This window comes from Rattus norvegicus, unplaced genomic scaffold (assembly GCF_021556685.1).
Source record: "Rattus norvegicus strain SHRSP/BbbUtx unplaced genomic scaffold, alternate assembly SHRSP_T2T haplotype2-0000026, whole genome shotgun sequence".
Lineage (NCBI taxonomy): Eukaryota > Metazoa > Chordata > Mammalia > Rodentia > Muridae > Rattus > Rattus norvegicus.
In genome coordinates, this window is record NW_028238785.1 from 164,537 (window position 1) to 179,349 (window position 14,813).

Consider the following 14,813-nt stretch of genomic DNA (forward strand, 5'->3'; position numbering starts at 1 on the left):
CTGACTTCCAGGAAGGTTTGAGGAAGGTGGTCCTCTTCTTGTGGTGCCTCTAGTAGGAGCAGCCCACACTTGGGCCCAGCTCCCACTATCAGGAAAAGACAGGTGGCTCTGGTCTTTGCACAGCTCCAGCGGAATGAACAGTGCATCTCTCCTCTCTCTCTTGCAGGAAGTCTCAGCCTCTGGTGCAGGTGATGTTCCCAAGGCAAAGAAAAGGGAAGTGCAGAATGAGGACTCCCAGGATCCTTTAAAACCTTGTCTGCATTGTCTTCATTAATTTTTCTGTTTAAGTTTTATTCCATGTGTATTGATCTCATTGTAGGGGTGTGCATTCCAAAGCATGAGTGTTGAAGGTAGAGGAAAAAGCATGGGAGTCACTTTATCCTACCGTGTGTGGTCCCAGGCTCTGAACCGGGTTGTTTAGCTTGGCTACAAAGAACTTTCATACTGAATTTCCTGCTGGCTCTGATTTCAGGGAGAGCGTCTAATAGAGCCCAGATTGGCCAGGAAACTACTGATCATTCTGCCTCAAGTATTGCCATCTAGTTCATGAAAGGGTTGAGTTATTGACATGAGGATCTGGGGATGGGCAGAGGTGCATGACTGAGGCTATCTCTGCTCAGTGGCATGCCTTTGGGGACTGATAGTTTTCATCACTGAGATGTCATTTGACTGCAGTGCTCCTCTGGAGAGAAGGAGTCTCTTTTGCCAGGGCATCAGGCTCTCCAGACAGGCCTGGAAGGTGGAGGTCTAGAGGCCAGGCCTGCATTCCTCTTCAGAAGCTGCATTTACCACTCTGGACAGTGCTATAGCACAGGGTCACATATCCAGTTCTACCCTGAGACCTGCTGATAAACAATGTCTATCCTGGGACAATGTCTATCATCGGTTCAAGGTGTGGCCCAACCAACTTATTATAAAGGATGATAGTGGTTGGTTGAAAAAGGCAGTAACTTTCTATGAACCATATATTAAGTTTTTATGTATACTAAAATTAACAATGGAAAGAACAGTGGTAGGAGAGGAAGCTGGAGGACAACTGCTGCAAATGCTTGCTTTTGAAAATGCTAATGAAGAGTATAGGAGAGCATAATTACCTATAAAGGAGACTGGGGATATTAATGCTTATATGAAGGCATGTAAGTATATCTTCTCTGAAAATGGAAAGATGCATTTTTGGCACGTATTGATCTAGATAGAGTTATTAAATTATACATTGAATTACTCTTGAATATCCTATAGGCACTTTAGCTCAAGATGAGTTGCCTTTAGAATGGATATATATTAAATTTAACTTTAACAAAACATTAACAACATATGAGGAACAAATTTCTTTAATTATTCAGCAAGGCATACAAAGACCTGTTACACTGTGGGGATATGATTGTACTGCTTTTGTTTTCTCATTAAGCAAAAATAAAGTGGAATATTTAATGCAGACGTCTGAAGTTTTTCAATTAGCCATGATTTCTTACACTAGAAATACTGAATTTCATTTTCCCCATAGTAAATTCTGGGATTGCTTAAGAAAACAAAAAAATGTGATAAATACACTAATTTCTGTTTATCCATTACCATCTGCCATTACTGTGTTTACAGATGGCTCCAAGACCAAAGATCTAAGACAGATGGCTTATTGGACCAAAGATAAATTTTGGGGACAAGAATCTTCTTTTGGGTCAGTACAACAAAATGAAGTATTAGCAGTAATTAATGTATTGCCGGATTTTACTCATGATGTAAAATTATTATAGCCGAGTCAGCTTATGTTGTAGGAGTAGTACAGAATATTGCAACTGCTGTTGTTTCTACATCTAAGCCTATATTAAATGTTATTCTCACATATTAAAGGACTATTGTTATTCTGAAACTCTAGAATATTTATTACACATATTAGATTACATTCAAGATTGCCAGCATCTTTAACACATGGCAATCATATGGTAGATCAATTAGTGGCATTTGCTACCCCAGAAGAAAAGAGGCATAATCATGCCAATACAGGATATTTGCATATTAAATATAAGGTTCCCTATTCTGAAGCCAAAAAAAAATTGCTAATTGTCGTATTTGTGAGCCATTACTTATAAAATTTATTCCATCTGAAATTAATCCCAGAAGAATGCAACCTAATACATCGTGGCAGATGGATGGAACCCATATTTCTGAGTCTGGTCGCCTTTCATATATACATGTAAGCATAGATAATTTTTCAAAATTTGTATGAGCTACACCATTGCCAGGAGTACGCACTGCTCATGTTATACAGCATCTATTGGAAACTTCTGCTGTTGTGGGACCGCCTTCTAAAATTAAAACTGATTATGGACCAACATATATTTCTTATCAATTTAAACAATTTTGTTGGCTCTTCCAGGAAAATGGCGACTCCTGCACGTGCTCCAGAGTTGCTGCAGCCAAGGACCCTGCGACCTCCATGGGCCCTGCTGGGGAACCCTGCCTGCGGGGCCAGCCTCAGCCCATGCACAATGTGCTCCGTGCCCCGAGGCTTCGAGCCCCCAGTTCCTGAGGACATGGGGCAGCAGAGTTTGGCGGAGCTGCGGGAGAGGTTGAGGTGCCAGGAGAGACTTTTGCGCAAAGAAAAATTCATTTGCAAATTGCCCGACAAAGGTAAAAAGATCTCAGACACCACTGCCAAACTGAAAGCTGCCATTTCAGAAAGTGAAGAGGTCAGAGGGAGAACTGAACTACTTCATCCTGTCAGTGTTGACTGTGAGCTAAGGCATAAAGCAACCACAAGAGTTGATACCGACATAGACAAGGGCCAGAATTCTGACCTGATGCTTGATACTTCATCATTAGTTCCTGAATGTTCGTCAGTAGACATTGAATCATCTAAAACAACCTCAGAAACTCAGGGACCTACACAGCTCACTCACAAAGGCAATGAAGAGACTTTGGAGACTGGCTGCACAGTGAGTACCAGCCCGTCTGTCCGCATCACAGCCCAGGCTCCCCCATCTGAAGTTAATAAACATCTCCCCCAGCATTCAAGTCAAGCAGAAGAGGTTTCCAGCAGCGTCGACAGTCTGTTTATCACTAAATTGCAAAAGATCAAGACTGCAGACCAGACTGAACCCTCAGAAGAAAACACCAGCACTGAGAACCTTCGAGGACTGCAGAGTGAGCCTCCTAAGAAGCCTCATTACATGACAGTGCTAGAAATGCGAGCTAGAAACCCAGTGCCCCCTCCTCATAAGTTTAAGACCAATGTGTTACCCACACAACAGAGTGACTCACCAAGTCATTGTCAGAGGGCTCAGTCTCCTGCTTCCTCAGAAGAGCAGCGACGCAGGGCTAGGCAGCATCTTGATGATGTCATAGCAGCTTGCCTTCTTAGGCTCAACCACCTGCCTGCACAGCTGCTCTCCATAGAAGAGTCGCTGGCTCTGCAGAAAGAGCAGAAGCAGAATTATGAGGAGATGTGGGCAAAGCTCGCAGCACAGAAACTAGCCAAGAGACTGAATATTACAATGCAGAGCTACAATCCAGAAGGGGAGTCTTCAGGGAGATACCGAGAAGTGAGGGATGAAGATGATGCCCAGTCCTTGGACGAATCCTGATAATGAGCGCTGGGAGATCCCGGAGTTGACTGTTGAGCTTACATTGTCTCATCAAACTTCCTAACGAGTACCAAGAGTGTCAGACCTTGTTGAGTGACAGCAGTTTAAGTTACACAAGGGTAGCTACAAAATAAGAACCCAGTTTGTCTTTCAGAAGATGATCTTCACATGCTTGAACAGTTCAATATTTGAACACTGTGTTTGTCCGCATTGTGTTACAGTTTTGCAGTATATTGTGCATTGGTCTGATATTTTAGTGTGAGTAGAACACACGTTTTCTTTAAGATATCTGCTTTTTCCTTCTTCCTATTCTTATCAGATAGCACTGCTTACACCCCTTCTGGTGAAATACTTTGTTATTCCAGGCACCTAAAGTGAATTAGGAAGGCCTGGTCCCCTCACTCGAGAAATGAGGGGAGCAGTCTAAAGAATGGTACGCATGCTTGCATGGACACGTTCCTGAGACGCTGGATGTGAAATGCCGCACACAACACTCTGGAACCACAACTACTGTGTCTGCAACTCTGTCCTCTTTTGGGGTGACTGCTGTCACCAGTGATGAGATTAAGGAGCACTTGGAAGAAGTGCTGGGTGGGGAGGGTCTTCTGAGCTGGTGTGGGGAACTGCTCCTGGCTGCCCTAGGCTTGAACTCATTGCCATCTGGGATGATAGGTCCCTGTACAGGACACTCGTGCTTGGTAAGGAAACCGGTGTTTTTCTAAGAGTTACAGTTGAATTGTCAGTTAATTGCTTTTTTTCCTTGTTAAACCCACAGAGGTGTTTACAGGCTGCAGAAACCTCAGTCCTGTATGTGCACATTTGTGCTGTTTAAAATGATTATATGATCATTTCCAGCAAAGATAACAATGTTATCAAAAAGCCTTTTTCTATTATGTGGAACTTGTAAAGGAGAAATAAAAATACCAATCAGAGCAAAAAAAAAAAAACCATTTTGTCAATGATATCATATTGTACATATTACTGGTATAGAATACCATCCACAAGGACAAGCTTTTGTTGAAAGAGTTTACCATACCCTGAAATGACAAATTATAAAATTAAATAGGAGGAAAAGAGATGACCTTACACAGCCTGAATGGAGTTGGTATACCAGTCCCAGAGTAATATTGGCATAAGCATTATTTTTTATTAATATTCTTAATCTTAAATTTCATAATTATAAGCTTCATATAGGACCAATAAAATTAAAGGTCCATATGAGGGCTGCAGACATGACTCCATGGTTAAGAGCACTGACTTCTCTTCCAGAGGTCCTGAGTTCAAATCCCAGCAACCACATGGTGGCTCACAGGCATCTGTAATGAGACCTGATGCCCTCTTCTGGTGTGTCTGCAGACAGCTTCAGTGTACTTATATATAAATAAATAAATCTTTAAACAGATAAAAAGTCAGTATGAACCTTTGTTGTCTAAAATGGCTTGAGTCAGGGCTGACAACCAGACAGCGCTTCCAGCACCTGCCTATGAGCTCACAGTTTTAGGCTTTATAAACTGATATAGAAAAATGCTCAGGGTCCTAGCCTGACAAATTCTCAGCTACGTCTCTGATGATCAGTCTTAGGGTGGGCATTCAAAAAACCATCCCTCTCTAAGTGAGGTCACAGTTTGTCTGGTTTATGGGGCAACTCCTGGACCCCATAAGGCTGGATATTTCAGCTGCTCTTCAGTACATGCAGGAATCCTGAAGAAGTAGGCAAATTAATATAGCAAACTTCCTTCTTCCATGTCCTTGATATGAGCTGCCAGCAGAAGGTGTGGTCCAAACAACAACCAACGGATTGGGTGAAGATCTTTACCAATCCTACAACAGATAGAGGGCTTATATCCAAAATATACAAAGAACTCAAGAAGTTAGACCACAGGGAGACAAATAACACTATTTAAAAAATGGGGCTCAGAGCTAAACAAAGAATTCACAGCTGAGGAATGCCGAATGGCTGAGAAACACCGAAAGAAATGCTCAACATCTTTAGTCACAAGGGAAATGCAAATCAAAACAACACTTAGATTTCACCTCACACCAGTCAGAATGGCTAAGATCAAAAACTCAGGTGACAGCAAATGCTGGCCAGGATGTAGAGAAAGAGGAACACTCCTCCATTGTTGGTGGGATTGCATACTGGTACAACCATTCTGGAAATCAGTCTGGAGATTCCTCAGAAAATTGGACATTGAACTACCTGAGGATCCAGCTATACCTCTCTTGGGCATATACCCAAAAGATGCCCCAACATATAACAAAGACACATGCTCCACTATGTTCATAGCAGCCTTATTTAGCCAGAAGCTGGAAAGAACCCAGATGCCCTTCAACAGAGGAATGGATACAGAAAATGTGGTACATCTACACAATGGAATATTATTCAGCTATCAAAAACAATGACTTTATGAAATTCATAGGCAAATGGATGGAACTGGAAAATATCATCCTGAGTGAGGTAACCCAATCACAGAAAAACACACATGGTATGCACTCATTGATAAGTGGATATTAGCCCAAATGCTTGAATTACCCTAGATGCACAGAACACATGAAAATCAAGAAGGATGACCAAAATGCAGATGCTTCACTCCTTCTTTAAAAGGGGAATAAGAATACCCTTGGCCGGGAATAGGGAGGCAAAGTTTAGAACAGAGGCAGAAGGAACAGCCATTCAGAGCCTGCCCCACATGTGGCCCATACCTATACAGATATTAGATAGGATGGATGAAGCAAAGAAGTGCAAGACGACAGGAACTGGATGTAGATCTCTCCTGAGAGACACAGCCAGAATACGGCAAATACGTAGCTGAATGCCATCATTAAACCACTGAACTGAGAACGGGGCCCCGTTGAAGTAATCAGAGAAAGGACTGGAAGAGCTTGAAGGGGGTTAAGACCCCATATGAACAACAATTCCAACCAAAGCCACTACCCAAAGACTATACATGGACTGACCCTGGACTCCAACTGCATACATAGCAATGAATAGCCTAGTAAGAGCACCAGCAGAAGGGGAAACCCTTGGTCCTGCAAAGACTGAACCCCCAGTGAACATGATTGTTGGGGGGAGGGCGCTTATCGGGGAAGGATGGGGAGGGGAACACCCAAATAGAAGGGGAGGGGAAAGGGTTGACAGATGTTGGCCTGGTAATCAGGAAGGGGAATAACAATCGAAATGTAAATAAGAAATACTCAAGTTAATAAAGATGAAAAAAATAAAAAGAAAAAAGAAGGTGTGGTCCAGATTAGAGGTGGGCCTTTCCATCTCAAAAGATCTGAATTAAAGATTTATCTTCTGATCTCCAAGATTTGGATTACAAGTCGGTCTTCTTGCTTCAGAAAATTTAATTAAGAAAAAAAATCCAATGGTGCTTATGCCTTTAGCCTCAGCATCCAGGAGGTAGAGGCAGGTGGATCTCTGAGTTCAAGGCCAGCCTGGTCTACAAAATGAATTCCAGGACAGCCAGAGCTACACAGGGAAACCCTGTCTCAAAAAGAACAAAGAAGAGGAGGAGGACCAAGAGGAGGGGGTTGAAGAGACGAAAAAAGAAAGACGGAAGGAGAGAGAGAGAGAGAGAGAGAGAGAGAGAGAGAGAGAGAGAGAGAGAGAGAGAGAGAGAGAGAGAGATATCCCCCTCACAGGGCGTCAAGCCATTTGGCATTAGTTAATTCCAGGTACACTCAAGTTGACAACCAAGAACAGCAATCACGTTACCCGTGGTTGGGATCTCACCCTGGTAGGCTCCTGAGTAGGAGGCTGAAGCAGGAGAATTGCCATAAGTCTGATGCCAGCATGAACTACACACGTGTTCCAAGCCAAGCCAACCTCAGCTACAATTTGAGATTCTGTCTGAAAAATATGAAAGAGAAAGAAAACATAATTTCCTAGAGCAGTGTTTCTCAACCTTCCTATGGCCTCAACCCTTTAGAACAGTTCCTCAAGCTGTGGTGACCCCAACTACAAATTATTTTGTCGCTACTTCACAACTGTAAATTTGCTACTGTAATGAATCTTTATTGTAGTGTAAACTATCTGATAGGAGACCCTGTGTGGGTCACGACCCACAGGCTAAGGGCCTTTGCCCTAGAGGCGGTCTTGGCCTAGTTTATATAGTTCATATTATAATGGGCTCTCTCAGTTTTTGAAGGTCAAGTATATTCACTTGTAACATCAAAACTTAAAAATTCAGTTGACCTGCTGGCTGGTACGGTGTGACATCCCCCAGAATACCTTTGACATTTTTTTCCATGCCTGCCAGCCATTTCATATTGTTGCTGTAACAAGTCTGCTGTCACTGACGAGGAGAAGGGACTTGGCTCAAGGACATGCTGACCACACACCTTGTTTTGTTCTGAATGTTCTGTATGCAGTTTGCTAATCTTGAGAAATTCTACACCTGAAGGAGTGGTTCCCTGATGTGGACACAGGTGAAAGGCTAAGGCAGATGTGTGAAGGAATGTTTCACTGAGGCAGATGCAGGTAAAAGGATGTTCTGCTAAAGCACACATGTGAAAGGACATGTGATGAAGGGTTCTGCACTAAGGACACACATGCATTGGTCTGCCTTGCATTCTGTAGTTGAGCTGCATTTGTTGGGACTTCATAGAACCACAGCAAAAACCCTTCTGGTGGGCTGTGTGGTTTCTCGCTGTTTCCTTGAACTCGGGCTGATGGGCAGAGTGATGTCAGCTGAGACAGACACATGTGCTGACGCAGGACACATGCTGAGGCCAGGCCCATGGAGGACACAGGATATTGAGAGGGAGTTTGGATAGAGTTATGCTTGAGTAGCTTGTTGGTCTGGGGTCTCTGCTGATCTCTGCTCGCCTGAGAGCTGCTCTTACTGACTGTGTAGCATCTTGACTGTTTTTGTTCCCCTTGGACAGCCCTCAGGACCAGGCTCTCCTCTCCCTTAACCATGGCTGCTGTCCTCTTCCTCTCTCCTCTCCATCACACATGTTCTTCCTTTATTCTATGGCAGCTTCTTCCTCCTCCTTCCCTCCTCATGATCCTCTCTAGCAAAGCCCTCAAAGCTCACCTCCCCCATCTCTCTGCTGTGCAGCTGTTGGCTGTTGGCTTCTTTATAATCACAGTTAACTGGGAGCAGGGTCAGTTATTTGGGGTTAACCAGTCTTGAGTTCTACAAATTAGCATTAAAATACAAGCAGCATTAGGCCAATGCACTACAGGAGTTTTTGTTTGTTTGTTTGTTTGGTTTGGTTTAATTTTCATTTACCTTTTTACTTGTTATTTTATTTTTGGCTATTTTTTATTAATTAGTTATTTTATTTATTTACATTTCAAATATTGTCCTACTTTCCACACTCCCTTCATCAAACCTTACATTCCATTTCTGCTCAGCTTTGCCTATGTGACAGTGCTCCTGCACCCACACATATCCATCCCCACCTCACACCTCTAGGATCTGCCTTTGGTGGGGCAATAGGCCTCACCTTGAACCATAGAGCATCCTTGCATACACTTTGGCTGGCAGTTTGGCCCCTAGAAGCTTGGGGATTAGGGAAAGAGGATCTGGTCAGATATTAAAGCCAATGATTGCTGCATTCTCTTCTTTTTCTGGTTATAGGTGAAATTATGTTTGTGTGCTTCTCTTTTTTGAAATTATTGAGAGATGATTAATTTCTTGGTTTTTCTTGGGTATAGTTTAGTTTATTGTCTTGGAGTTTTCCTTCTATTATCCTCTTTTGTGCTTTCTTAGAGAAAAGTATTGTTTATATTTGGTTTTGTAGGGTTGGGGTTGAGCTCAGTGGTAGAACGCTTACCTGGCAAGCTCAAGGCCCTGGGCTCGGTCCTCCGCTCCGGAAAAAAAAAATTATTCATTAAATTTGTTTTGACAAGAAATATCTTGGTTTCTCCATTTATGGAGATTGAGGATTATGCTGGATATAGGAGCCTGGGTCTGCATTGCATCTGCCCAAGATTTTCTGACCTTTAGAGTCTCTGTTGAGAAGTCTGGTGTAATTCATATATGTCTGAATTTTTTTTGTTACTGGATGTTTATACTGAAAGAACCCCAAATTTGGGGAGACTCTCGCTCCAGTCTCCTTATGGCTTGCCCCAGGAAACACGCATAGCCGATCTTGATGTAACAACAAGAGATAGCTTTATTAACAAGATCTCGGGCCGACACGTATCTCACGGAGCCGACCTCGAGCCTCTAAAGGCAGGGGTTTATATAGGGAAAGCCAGGGGATTTCGCGCTGTTACACATGATTGGCTGATTCAAATGGTGCACAGTTACTTTTAGTGCGGAGTTACATCAGCAGAGAATACGTGTAATCTAGCATCTCAGCAATGTGGGTAGGGTGACTCATCTCACTCAGCAGGGGGATGACTCATCCTCAGGGAGTGAAGGAAGGGGAGGGGGTGGCTCCAGATGGCCAGTGTCCTTGGGGGCTGATAGCCGGGTCGGTGTACCCTATCTCAAATTCTCTCAGGCATGTCAGCACTTTGTTTGTGACTGACTTTTTGAAATTTAGCTCTTCAATACCTTACCCCTTTTAATGTTCTTTCTTTGATCTGTGCATTTAGTGTTTTAATTATTGTGTGAATGGAGGAATTCTTTCTGGTATAATTAATTTGATGTTCTGTAAGCTTGTTGTACCTTTATGGTCTTTTCTTTCTTTACCTTATGGAAGTTTTCTGCTATGATTTGTTGAAGGTGTTTACTGGACCTATGAACTAGAAATCTTAATTCTCTTCACTATCTATTATCCTTAGGTTTCGACATTTAATTGTGTCCTGAAATTCATTGATGTTTAGATTCAATGAACCATACATGTTTATCTGAGATGGGTGTTTTGTGCTTTGTGGGTGACCTCCTTTACCCCAACTGTTCTATTTAGTAGCACGTTGGATAATGAGACATGGTCAGCAATGGTGACCTCTTCCCATAAACTATATGAAATAGGGAGTGGAATTGATGTGTGTCAAGTATCAGTAGTCTCTTGGGTGGTTTTGATTCCCAGTTGGCCACATGCAACAGTTTCAAAAGCCCAGATTTGATGTTCCTTGGGATTCCCATGATGATGTACTCAGACATGACAGAAAAAGACCAGAATACACATGAAAGAACTTGATTTCTATAATAGAGAGAACATTACTAAGTTATGTTACAAAATATTAGATCACACGGTGATCTCTATGAATGTATTATTTAGTGAAAAACTAGTGTGTGGTATAGCATTGCCATGGCACAGACATTTAAAGAAAAAGTTGTTTGTTTACTGCAAACATGGACTTTATTACCATATGACTCACCTACTACACACCTTCATTGCAAAGGTAAAACGTGCACTTAGGTCCAGAGGAGATCAAGGCATGTCTTGAAAGGAAATGAAGATGACTAGTGCAATGGAAAGTCTTTGAATTGAAGGATTTTTAAGAAAGTGTGCAGAGGGAACAAGAATGCTCTTCTTCTGAGAGGTCAGTGAATTAGGAAGGATAGTTGGGAGCTTTACTTGACTTCAGCATCTGATTCCTGAGCTTCATTGGTAAACTTAATGTCTGGAATTTTGTGTTGTAAAACAACACATTGGCTCTGCAGCTTTTGGGCAGGCCCATGGACAGAGAGATCACACCCACTGGGAACCATTTGTGTGGCCATCACATTTTGGAAAGACACTTGAGAAGTCCTCAAGGAGAAAAGAATGAAAAACTACATGTCTTCACAGGAATTACCTCAATTCTGACTATGATTTTTTCATATTAGTAATTTATACTTGATTCTTTTTTTTTTTTTAATTTAAAACAAGAGCCTTCGGGTTTAATCTGAGGTGGTCGTAGAGTCACAAAATGCTTACAATACCTGTATGGCACCGGTGTCGTCTCCGTCTCCGTCCTGCAGATAGGAGAGACACCACGAAGTTCTTCTCAAAGCAGTTTATTCAGGAACCTTTCTTTCTGCATGCAAGCAGCAATCTCCTACCCCCAAGGACACTCCCTACTAAAAAACCAGTAACCACACCCCATCAGTCCAGTCTACATAGTCTCAGTTCATAGGTCCATGCCAAATGGCCTGATCTTGTGTCATGGTGCGCCTGCGCAGCTCTCACGATGGGCGTGGCTTACTTTTGGATGTATGAGGAACTCAGGTGCTAGTCATAAGACTTGGCAGCAGTCCCGGGCGCCATCTTGGGATTGCCGCCACACCTGCTCCCCACAACCCGGGATCTAACACTATGGGGCTAGAGATTCTTCTTTTAAATGCATCACCATGGACAACTTCCATTTAACCAGCAGGTGTCCATGCCAGGCAGACACTGAGCAGGTTGTATGTTCTGTTAATCTCCACAACAACCCAATTCAGCAGAAACACGTCCATTTTACAGGTGAAGAAACCACAGCTCAAAGCAAATGAGATTCAGGGTCCCCTCAGTCTCACTGTCTGTCACTCAGACCCACATCCTTCTCTGTAAGGGAAGACATGGGCCTGATGTGGCTGTGAAAGCTGACTCTGCTGAGATGATCAATGCTATTCTTGACCCTGGGAGAATTTAAGACAAGGTGACCCACAGACTCCTGGGATAGATTCTGCCTCTGGGTTCTAGGGTGTGACACGGTATCCCTTGCCATGGGTCTCTACTCATCTGAGGAGTGTGCTCCCATGTGTCAGCTTCTATGGCAGTGGCTCAAATCACTCCTAATGATGAAACGCTTTAATACAGCTCTTCATGCTGTGGTCACCCCCACCATAAAATTATTTCATTGCGACTTTGTAACTAATATTGCTGTTCTTGTAAGTCATAATATGCAACATATCTGATAGGCAAAGTATCAGAAAAAAAAGGGCCTGGGAAGGGGTCTCGACCCACAGGTTGAGAAACATTGCTCTGTGAAATACTTTTAAAGTAAGGCCTTCTTCTCAGGAGAACCCGGAACAGTTGTCAGACCAGAGATGCCCTGAACTAGTTACATGTTTTAGCAGGCCTTAAGGACAACAGAGATTCCTGGCTAAAGGCACAATCTGAAATCACTGTCCCCAGGACATTTCTTGCCTCATGTTTTCCCCATAACAATGTGAGTCTGCTTGAACATGTCTGTCCAGGAAGCCAGTCCCTGTAGACTGTTATACAGACAGAATGCTAAAGTCAAGAATGGTTTCCCTCTGACGGCCCATAGTCACTTCTCTAGAAGTAAGTTCAAGTCCCCTGTGTGTAAAGTCACATAGTGTGTGAGACTTGAAATGTCATCCGTTTGAGTTGACAAAAAACAATTCTCACTTCAGATTGACAGCTGACCAACAGTTATTTTAAGGAGAACACAGAGGGTGGCCAGGCCTGCAGAGTCAGATCCCCTCCCTGCTTGGGACAATCCCACCCACAGTAGACTTCTGCTTCTCCTAACAGTGTTATCAGAAAATGTGACCTTAAGGTTCTGAAGTACACAATATGCACAAACCCTAAAGTTGTTAGATGGCCGATATGGGGCTTTTCTCTGCTTTAAGATCATTCTGGCCTCTCCTCTCCCCTGGACTGCATTCTGTTCTCTCTGGTCCGTTGATCTTTAAGTACCTGGGTTCAACTCAAGGCCTGGGTGGGGAGGAGGACCTTTTCTTGTAGGAATGAGCATGGATCAAGAATGTATCCCCACTGTGACTGGGCAACTAAATACCAGAAAATCTTCTCCAATCACAGAACTGGGTCATGTGGGAGCCACCACTGTTTCAAAGGGACAGCTGGGTACTTTCTCCTGGAAGAAGCACTTGGGGGTTGACTGTCACTTCTGGACTTTCTGTTCTAAGGTCACTTCTCAGAAGGGGCACTTTGCTCTAAGTCCTTTGGGGGACCCATCCAGCACTGGGGATGGAGGATCCTATGGTTTTGCAGCTCTGAGCTGGGAGGGGGAGCTCGCACACTGACTTGAAGAAGCCTGTTTTCACAGCTGATCTAAGTCTGAGGAACAGGTGCTTTTAAAGAAGCATGTGAAAGCATCTCCTGCAGGAGAGCCCAGTCTGCAGGGAAAGTCACACAGGACATTGAAAAGTGGATTCCCACCTTCCACAGGGTGGGTGAACCAGGGAGGGCACTGGATGGTCAGAGAGTTTGAGAAAAGCCTGAATTTTCTGAAAGACTTCCAGCACTTTACATCCCACCACTATCCCAGGCTCACATGTGAGGCTCAGCAAAGAACGCCACCTGCTGGGGTCCCTGAAACTAAACTTGGAGTGGAGAACTGTGGAATACACCTCTGGGTAGGGGGAGATGCAGGAGTCCAGGGCCAGGCCTGGGGTCTGTCCCTTTGGGTCTCCTTGCTTCCCAGAGGCTCTGAGTGCAGGGCCAGGGAGCCCAAATCTCAAATTCTTTGGCCTAAGTAGTGAGAGTCAACAGGACAGGTCAAGGCAGGGCAGGGATGGGCAAAGGAGGGCCAGGCACAGGAAAGCCAAGCCCAGCCAGCCAGTGGATAGGCTCTGGGCATGAGGGACTGGGGACAGCAGGACCGACCCTCACTCTCCAGGCTGGGCATGGCACCCCAGCAGGGATGTGGAGAGTCCTGGAACCGACAGCCCCTTGTCCTCTGGCTGCATCTGACAGTGCATGGAGGGCTAGAAGTCAGAGAGGCTCCTGGGATCCCCTGATTTCCTAATCACATTGTGCTCACTAGAACACTATTAATCTTCTACAAAATTACAGAGCAGGCTGTATGAAGACTCTCAGCTGACAATGTGGACATAAATTATGGGTATGTGTAGCAAGACCCAGGCCACCTCCAGGTTCTTAGATAGTAACTGAGAACCTCAAACACGGTAGTGATATGATAGTGTGGTGTTAATCTAGTGACAACTAGTTTCTATTGTGACACAGATGACTCTTTTTGTGTCATGGTCAGCTTATAATGAGTAGAAGACCTAAGCTTGAGAATAACCAAAGACTACATTAGTTCTCTAGGTGCTGAGCTTTTAAAAGCCCTGGGGTGACAGCAAGCTTTTGTGGACATTCTGGATTATTCCTTCTGTACATTAACTCTCTGAGTCACCTCCACTCTCAGTAAGTTAGTTCAATTCCATAAATTGGAAATCCATCACCTGGAAGAAATACTGTCTTAATGTGATCCGAGATTGGTCATGGAAAAAGGGTAGCTTGAACTGTCCCACCTCGGTTCTGGGCTTGCACAGGCCTGCTCTCCAAAAGAAACCTGTGTTCACAGCTGTAGGCTGCATTCACTATGGATGCCCTTGAGGTTCCTCCCTAAACTGCTTAGATAAAGAT

At 43.7% G+C, this 14,813-nt stretch overlaps 2 protein-coding genes and 1 pseudogene across 10 annotated transcripts in view; 2 read left to right on the top strand and 1 right to left on the bottom strand.

Moving 5' to 3' along the window:
- Positions 1–3,321, bottom strand: part of LOC147997877 (disks large homolog 5-like) — a 42,619-nt gene extending 39,298 nt beyond the window's left edge. For both annotated transcript variants that reach the window (XM_087601464.1, XM_087601465.1), the window contains exon 1: positions 3,259–3,321. The gene's annotated coding sequence lies outside the window, so the exon portion shown is untranslated. The remainder of the gene's footprint in view (positions 1–3,258) is intronic.
- Positions 1–14,813, top strand: part of LOC147997878 (disks large homolog 5-like) — a 91,444-nt gene that overhangs the window by 27,771 nt on the left and 48,860 nt on the right. The gene's annotated exons all lie outside the window — the stretch shown is intronic.
- On the top strand, positions 2,487–3,581 carry LOC147997880 (DNA-directed RNA polymerase II subunit GRINL1A pseudogene; annotated as a pseudogene).